Source organism: Myotis davidii, unplaced genomic scaffold (assembly GCF_000327345.1).
Source record: "Myotis davidii unplaced genomic scaffold, ASM32734v1 scaffold370, whole genome shotgun sequence".
Taxonomy (NCBI): domain Eukaryota; kingdom Metazoa; phylum Chordata; class Mammalia; order Chiroptera; family Vespertilionidae; genus Myotis; species Myotis davidii.
The window spans coordinates 16,990,881-16,999,812 of record NW_006288615.1 but is presented as its reverse complement, the minus strand read 5'-3'; the positions used below and the strand labels follow the sequence as shown (position 1 = coordinate 16,999,812).

Genomic DNA, 8,932 nt, shown 5'->3' with positions numbered 1-8,932 from the left:
CTGCCCTCCCCTCCTGGCCTGATCACCCCTAGCTCCATTCCTGGGTTGCTAGGGCGACCCAGGACGCCAAGCCTTCCCACCCGCTCTCCTGCTCTCCAGCCAGGCTTGGCTTCCTCTGTTCCTGTGGCAACCCAAGAAGCCAAACCTTTTTTCCTGCTCTCTGACTGGCTCCATGGCTCCAGTCAGCACCACCATCTTTGTTGCATCAATTTGCATATTCCCTCCTTATTCCCTCCTTACTGCCATCTTTATTGCAAAGTGACAGTAAATTTGCATATTACTCTTTTATTAGATAGGATTGCAATGTAAAAATGCTAATAAATATTATCAGAAATTCAAACTGTATGCAAAAAATATTAAGAAAAAAAGGAAGTTCTTTCCACTACCTCTATCTGGGGCTATTTGCTATTAACACTTTTATATGTATATTTCCATACATGTTTCTATGCACATATCAATGTAATTATCACATATGCATATCTTTTATGCCCTAAATATTATATTATACTGTAAATACAATTATGACAATGTTTTTTTTAAAAAAAAACTTAAATGTCTTTCATGGCTACTCTGCTATGAGAGCATAGCAAGGTATGAGTCTATTAAAAATAACAACTAGGTTTGCTTGTATAACTGTATAAACATGTTAGATCACATATAAAGCAGGGACTCTGTAGACAGTGTCACATTAACACACTTCATCCACACACTTCCTTGTTCTGTTTTAGGAATGGCAGTGAGAACTGGCCATTCCCTAGGCACCGCAGTGTTGCCTGCCCTGAACTCTTTCAGAACTTGGGCCTCAGAATGAAGATAATCTTATTCCTAAAGGCAGCCTTTATTAGCTATCCTAACTAATAAATCTATGCTTATTGCCAATAAACTACATACCACTTTGAATATTTTATATTTAGATTTTTTAAAAAATTTACTTAATGCTTATATAGTGCTTACTGTGTGTCAGAGTTCTACATACATTTTAAATTTGAAGTCATTTGATACTTATAACAACTGTATGAGTTAGGTAATATTATTATTCCATTTTAGATTCCTTATGTTTTTTTCTGTATGAATAATAATGTCATCTGCAAATAATGGGAGTTTTATTTCTTTCTTTCTAATCTTTATGCCTTTTATTTATTTTTCCTGCCTTATTGTACTGGTTAGGACCGTTAGCACAGGATGAAGAGAAGTGAGAGTGAACGTCCTTTCCTTGTTAGGATTTTAGAGGAAGAGCATTCAATATGTAACTATTAAATATTATTTTAAATGAAGATTGGTGAAATCTCCTACTTTTAATTTGCGGAGAATTTTATTTAATCATGAATTGGTGTTGAATGTTGTCAGATGCTTTTTCTGATTGTTTTAAAAATCTACATGGTTTTCCTTTTATTCTGGTAAAATAGCAAATTTTAATGATTCATTTTTGGGTGTTAAAACTGCGTTATATTCCAGAGATAAACTCTACTTGATAATGATATTAAAAGGATGATTCTCCTCTTTATATATTGGATTTTATTTTATAATATTTGTTGAGGATTTTTGTGTTGATATTCATAGATATTGAGGTCTAATTTTCTTTTTTTATAGTATCTTTGTCAGATTTTGGTATCAGGATTGTGTTGGCCTCATAAAATGAGTTGGAGAGTGTTCCACCTGTTTCTGAAAATGTTTGTGTGGGGATTGATATTGTTTCTTCCTTTAATGTTTGATAGAAACCATTTGTGCTGGAGTTTTCTCTATGGGAAGGATTTTGATAATATATTCAATGACTTTAATAGATATTGAGCTATTAAGATCTTTAATTTCATCTTTTATCAGTTTTGGTAAATTCTATTTTTGAAGAAATGTGCCTATTATAGTTACTTATTATTGTTTCAGTGTATTAGGATCTCTAGAGATATCTTATTTTCCATTCCTGATACTGGTAATTTATATTCCCTCTTTTTATTTTTTTTTAATCAGTTTATCTTGGAATTTATCCATTTTGTTGATTGTTCAAATAACCAACATTTGGTTTTCTTAACTTTTACTATTGTTTTCCTGTTTTCTATTTCATTGATCTCTGCTCTTTTAAAAAATTAATATTTCCGTTCTTCTACCCATTTTATATTTAATTGCTCTTTTTTATAACTTATTAGGTGGAAAATTTGGTTATTACCTTTATTCTTTTCTACTATAAGCATTGAAAGGTATAAATTTCCCTCTAAGACCTGTTTTAACTGTGTCATACACATTTTGATATGTTGTGTTTTATTTTATTTACTTCACAATACTTTTTTGAAATCTTAGCGGAGCTTGTGGGGTTTTTTTGAAGTGTTTTTATTAATTTTTAGAGAGGGAGGAAGGAATAGAATTAGAGAGATAGAAAAATTGATGAGATAGAAACATCATTGTTTGACTGCCTCTTGCACCTCTCAACCCCCCACATTGGGGATCGAGCTTACAATCCGGGTGTGTGCCCTGATGGGGAATTGAACTGTGACCTCTTGGTTCATGGGTCGAGGTTCAATCACTGAGCCACACCGACTGGGCTACTTCACAATATTCTTGTTTTTATGTGATTTATTTTTTGGCCTCTGAGTTCCTTAGAAGGGTGTTATCAGTTTCCAAATATTTGTGATTTTCTAGTATCTTATTGTTATTATTTTTAGTTTAATTGAATTATGATCAGAAACATATTTTGTAGGATTTCAGTCTCTTGAAATTTATTGAGGCTTGTTTATAGCACAACAGATTGTCTGTCTTGGTAAATGTACCAGGTACACTTGAAAATAATGAGAATTCTGCAGTTACTGGGAGCAGTGTTCTATAAACTTATAGTCAATTAAGTCAACTAGTTGATGGTGATGCTCAGGTCTTCTATGTCTTCATTATTTTTTTTTGGCTTATTCTTTCAATTATTGAAAGAACAGAGAATCTCTCCAACTATGATTGTGGTTTTGTCTATTTATTCAATAATTCTGTCACTGTTTGCTTCAAAATGTTCTATCAGGCACATAAGCATTTATTATTTTATTTTTTCAGATAAATTGCCTCTCTTATCATTATAAAACATCTCGCTTTATGTCTGGTAATACTCTTTCTTTGCCTTGAAATCTAGTACATTCGATATGAATATAGCCGTTTTGGCTTTGTTCCTTTTTTAGTTACTTTTCCCTCCTCTTCAGGTTGGATAGATTACATTGTTCTATCTTTAAGTTCTCTCATACTCCTCCCTGTCTCAATCTGTTAGGTTCATCCAGTGAATTGTTTTTCATATATTATATTTTTTACTTTTAGAATTTCAAGTTGGTTCTTTTTTATAGTTCCCCTTTCTCTGCTCAGATTTCTTTTGTATCCTTTAGCACAGTTATAATAGCTAGTTTAAAATCCTTGTCTGCTAATTATAATATTTGTATCATCTCAGAGTTGTTTTCTATGAATTACTTTTTCTTTAGAGGATGGGTTACATTTTTCATTTCTTTGTATATCTAGTAATTTTGGAATGAACCTCAGACATTGTCAGTCATATGTTACAGAGATTCTGAATTCTGTCATATACCTTTGAAGAGTATTGATTTTCTCCTTTAGCAGGTGGTTAACTTGGCAGAAGTCAAATTCCAATTTTGTCTTCCCTGTTACAGATAGCAGCAGAAGTATGTTTTTATTTTTATTTTTTTGCTTTACCTGGCTGCTTGGAGTCTATTCTATTTATGTATTATAATATTGGAATCGGTTAGAGATTTGATCAGATTTTCAAGTGGGTACTTTTCCCCTGAGGTTTCCACCTCATTTTCTAGTTGTTATCATTTCTTTAACCCTCTCCTCTGATTCCTCAAACAGTAAGATAACAAGTTTCTATCTGAGGTCTAGCAACACTGTGGAACTGACTGATGGGCCTACCCTTAGGTAAGAAGCTGTACAAAAATGGGTCATTTATCATGCGCAAGTATGGCTCAGTGATTGAGCCTTGACCTATGAACCAAGAGGTCAATAGTTTCATCTCCAGTCAGGCCACATGTCCAGGTTACAGGCTCGATTCCCAGCAGGGGGCATGCAGGAGGCAGCTGATTGATGACATTTCTCTCATTGATGTTTCTATCTCTCTATCCCTCTCCTTCCTCTCTCTCTAAAAATTAATAAAACATATTTTTTAAAAATGAGTAATTTATCAAGAGCTATTCTTCCAAGAATCTACTCCCTATTAATTGATGCCTGTTTTTGGTCACTCTCCAATTTCTTCAGAGAGTTGTGTGTTTTTTTCCCTTTAATATTTTATCCAGAGTTTATGATTATCTGTGAGACAAGTTGGTCTAATGTGAGTTACTTTTATGACCTGAAGCAGAACTATATTAGCCCACTTTACAGATGAATTACACACACACACACACACACACACACGCACACACACACACACACACACACTACAGTACGATACACACTATGATTTGAGTATGGGCAGTTTGGTTCCAGATCCTTAGGGTTTCATCCAAGAGGAGGATTTAATGGTGAACATTTTCAAGACAATGGCAAGAAGTATGAGAAATACTCTGGGACTAATGGGACCATAAGGTGTCAATTCCTTATGCACTGGACCAGTCTCAAGATCTCATTACTCAGTAGATATTTCATATGTCTTTGGGTGTTTATATTATGTTATACACAAGTTTATATATAAGTTGCATGAAAGGACTCCTTTTTGGTTAATTACAAGGTAGATCATTAGTTATGAAAACGTCCATATTTTCAGGGTTCTGTGTTATTTGGCTCTTTGGGCCATCTTATTTAGAAACTAGTGAAATTTGTGATGTGGTTCTTTTAGTGGTTAAAAGAAAGAGAACTTTTTGAAGAAGAGTAATATACAGTACTCTAATGAATGCATAGGAGTTATTTATTGAAGAAACACAACCATAATTATGAGATAGTTGACTTTAAGAAATGTAAGTCTGAGATTAATTTAGCTGATATAAGCAATAGACCTTAGGAGCATAACAATAAGACCAAGCTTGAGCAGTACTTGCTTCAGAGTTTCTGCTCTTTCTTGAATGTTTTCCTTTGTCTCTTGTAGTTTAAGTCAGTTTCAGTTAACATTCATCAAATGATAAGTTTCATCTTATTCTTCTTTTTGATATTATCTTAACTTTGTATTTTTGAGTCTGGCTTGCTTCATACTGATTTTGTCATAGTTCATAAGCTTATTTGGAAAGTAGTGAAATCTCTTTATGTATGTTACTTTCAAACTAAAGGAAAAGGCCTACCTATGTATTTGCTTTTGGAATTCTCTCAGCATCCCACACGAGTGCTCGGATACCATACTTGAGCTGACTAGCCAGTAAAGAGCAGGGGTTCAACACTTGATTGATTGATGGCTCTGAATCCCAGCCAGTCAGTTCTGGGAAGGTGGGGTTATCTTCCAAGTGAAATAAAGCTGAGTCCTTGAAGGCCATGATAAAGATTTTGGCTTTCATCCTAAGAATAACGGGAAGCTATGTAGAGTTTTAAGCAGCTGAGTTACCTACTCAGATTTAAAATTTTAAAATAATTACTCTGGATGTTTGTGGAGCAGTTTGATATTACCAAGTTCTATAGTATATAAATTAACATACTAAATGTTTAGAGTTTAACCCAGGGATAAAATATAGGAGAACTAATACCCCGGGTAGTCTTCAATCAGCCCTTCTGAATATTATTTCTCATGACTACAAGTTTGAAAAAAATTGAGAAGCTGAACTTTAGTTTGACATTGATTTTTTAAATCTGGTCAAGGTCCTGGAATGTGAGTATTTTGTATTCCTGACAAGAGAAATTTTATTTTTACAATGAAACCTTGAAACAATGCAAATAGCAAAGAATTAGAAAATTGAATATTGTGAACCTACTAAATATGACATCTATATTTTATGCCTATATGGAAATGGATATGTCATACTTCATTAATTTTCAAAAGCAAAATTAAAATGCAGTATACATATTTAAAATTATGAAAAAATGATGTTTTCTCTTTAAAAAAGTACACAAAAATAGAGATGAAGCTGTTATACTTTATTACTCCCCAAATTCTGTTGCTTAACAGCTGTTAAAAAGTTCTTTTGTTTAAAGTGAGAAAAAACCCCTAATTTATTTCAATAGTCTGGAAATTTGAGTTAAAAGTATTGAGATACTACTAAGACAGCAACATTTTTAAGAAATTACAAACTTTCATATGAAAATATACTGATACGTTTCCTCTTCCCAAACATCTGTGGAGATGGAGAAAAATTTAAACATATCTTAAAGAAAGGAATTGACAACTCCGGAATTAAATATATCCCTTTCCTCCCCCTTTGGCTCCTGTTTGTTGATAGAAGGTTACAAGGTTAATAATGATTTGTTGAACTGATATTTTTATAGGAATGGGATTTTATGCTTCTTGTGTACAACTTGGTAAATCACAGCACACATACTCCTCATTAAAATAAGCATTTGAACTTGCATAGGTAAAATAAACCTGGGTAAATAAAAGGAAGATATTTCTTAGGAAAAAAAGCCACCGAAAGGTGCACTGTACTCTGGGCACTAAGTGGAATATCAGGTTGCTCTGTTTTTGTAAATAGTGTCAATTCTGTATTCTGGGCTGAAAAACTGGCAAGTGACAGCTCTCTCTAGTATTTCCCGAGGCCATCTGTACCATTTTAGAGAATAAATCATAAATAGACCTTTGAACTGAGGCCGTCTCGCTGGACCTATCTTTTTGCGACTAACTTCCAGTCTCAATGGGATATTGAAGGGGAGGCTCCCTAGAATAAACAGTGGAATCCTTGTCTGGGAATGACTGCCTGGCGATTGTTTCATGGAAAACAGGGAGGGGTGGGGGACAACAACCCTGCTCTGTTCACTGGCTCTTTAATTTAGATCACCAATGATAAAGCCGGGGCTACGGCTAGAGAAAGGTAGGATGCATACGCAGAAACATTAGTGCTAATATGCTGCAGGAAGACCAGATAAATCAGCCCAGCTCTCATACATCACTGAGGGAGTAGCTGATTGCAACTTGACCATGTGCCTGAGTAGTCCCATCAGTGAGAAGAGCAGAACGTGGATTAAAATATCCTAGAATGTACCTTTGGGGCTCCTGCCGTGCTGGACCAGGGAGAAGTGTCTGGTGTAAGTTTCAGCTGGTTTTATTCACATGTTTCCCAGTGTGTTTCCACACAGGGAGCTTGTTTCTCTTTCTGTGTTTTCAGTGGAAGCTTCAAGCATGTTTATTTACAGTCGTGGGCTTCATTTTGTATAAATGGCATACCAACCTAATAAAAGTGCTCTGACAGAGGACAGGCTAGCCGAGTGTTTATCCAGGGGGGCACTGTGGGAAAGTGATGGTGATCATTAATGTCTACAGGACTGCCTGTGTCCGAGTTTTGTTTTTCTGTTGTTGTTGTTGTTGTTGTTTTGTTATGTGGGGAGGTGAGGGTCAGAGGGGTAGATTTTAAACTAAAAACTCATTTCTTTTGCCATTCATTTAGAAAAGCATGTTGGTAGCCCAGTATTTCACTCCTCCTTGTGGTCTTTTGTTTTGAAAAACTGTGTTTGAATATGTAAGCCAGACTGCTCGAAACACATTATATTTTACGACTGGGATGTTTGTATTGTTTCATATCTGTTATTAGACAAAATAATCATAAAGGATGTTTTCTATGGGCCTTTTTATATTCCAAAATTAAGTACAGATGGTAATTTCCAGCAGTTTTAAAAATTTGTCAATTATTTAATTTAGCATCACTTAAGCATCTGCACAGGGAGAAAGCTGAGACGGTACAAAAACTGAATACGCATTGATTGCTCGTCTGAATTACATCTTTAAAGTTTTTGCCTCAAATCTCTGATTTCACAGTTTATTTTTACCAAATTAGATTATCACATTTCATTATTGAGACTGAATGGGTGGCACTCTCTCAGAGAGCCTACATCTCCCGTCAGAGCAGTGAGCAGAGCGCCCGCTGATTGTTACTCTGAGGGAATTCTCGTGCAGGCTCACCTAGAAGATTGCTTAAATAATGCATGGGCAAGAGCAAGGCGAGATGGAATTTATGGCCCCAACGCTGAGTTCAGGCTTTTGTTCAAAGGAGAACCTACATATGTGTGAGCACATAACATGCTCCGAGGCTCCAGGGGAAGGGGGTAACTGAATGATATTAGTGGCCACACGGTGCTGTCCACGTTATTTCAAAACAAGTCATATAACAGTCCATGGAGCCTATAATGTGGTTTGAGGGAGGGAGGGGGAGAGGGGAAACATGAAGTGTCCATTGCAAACAGAATCCCCTGAATGAGAATCCCATCAAACAGACACAGGAAGTGAATGCTCTCCCAGGAGCAGGTGGCCCCAGAGAGAGTGGATGTTTGGCTGAGCGAAGCAGCATGGCAGACTTGGTAGAAGAGGATAAACCTTGACCGAACAGCAGCGTCCTATATGCTGTGTCTTCATCTTGTCCTAATTAGAGGATGATGTCTGCTGCATCCTAATCTCTTTAATTGTTGATAGAGCAGGCATGCGATTTGCTATAAATATACATGAGCACTCATTTCTGAAATAATGGCTGTTGCCAAATATGTTCGACCGACAGGGGTGCTGGACTAGGGAAGGCTGTGCTGAATAGTTGAGTTTTGGAGGTAATGGACCAGTTGAGAATCATTGCACAGCTGGGCCAGCAGCTGCACCCAGTGCTCTGTCAAGTTTGGCCTCTAATTTCCTTGAACTTGTCCTTGTTTGCCAAAATGATGAACGTAGCAAGAACTTGTTTCAAATGAGCCCATTGCCAGCAAAAATAGACCCTTTCCAAGGAGTTTTTGTCGAGGTATTTAGTCAACAGCAGCAGTGGCCAAATGAGGTATTGATTAGGCAATGGGAAGTTTGAATAATCATAAAAATAAAAAACCAAAGACAAAGTTGGAGAATGAGGTAAGCTGGCAG

The 8,932-nt window shown here is 35.8% G+C and overlaps 1 protein-coding gene across 4 annotated transcripts in view; it reads left to right on the top strand.

Annotated features, from left to right (window-relative positions):
* The window catches only part of RAPGEF4 (Rap guanine nucleotide exchange factor 4), a 225,534-nt gene that overhangs the window by 47,552 nt on the left and 169,050 nt on the right, over positions 1 to 8,932 (top strand). For 2 of the 4 annotated variants that reach the window (XM_006760617.2, XM_006760615.2), the window contains exon 1: positions 6,867 to 7,125. The exons of the other annotated variants lie outside the window; for them this stretch is intronic. The gene's annotated coding sequence lies outside the window, so the exon portion shown is untranslated. Of the gene's footprint in view, positions 1 to 6,866; positions 7,126 to 8,932 lie in introns of those variants that run through there. 4 annotated transcript variants of the gene reach the window in all.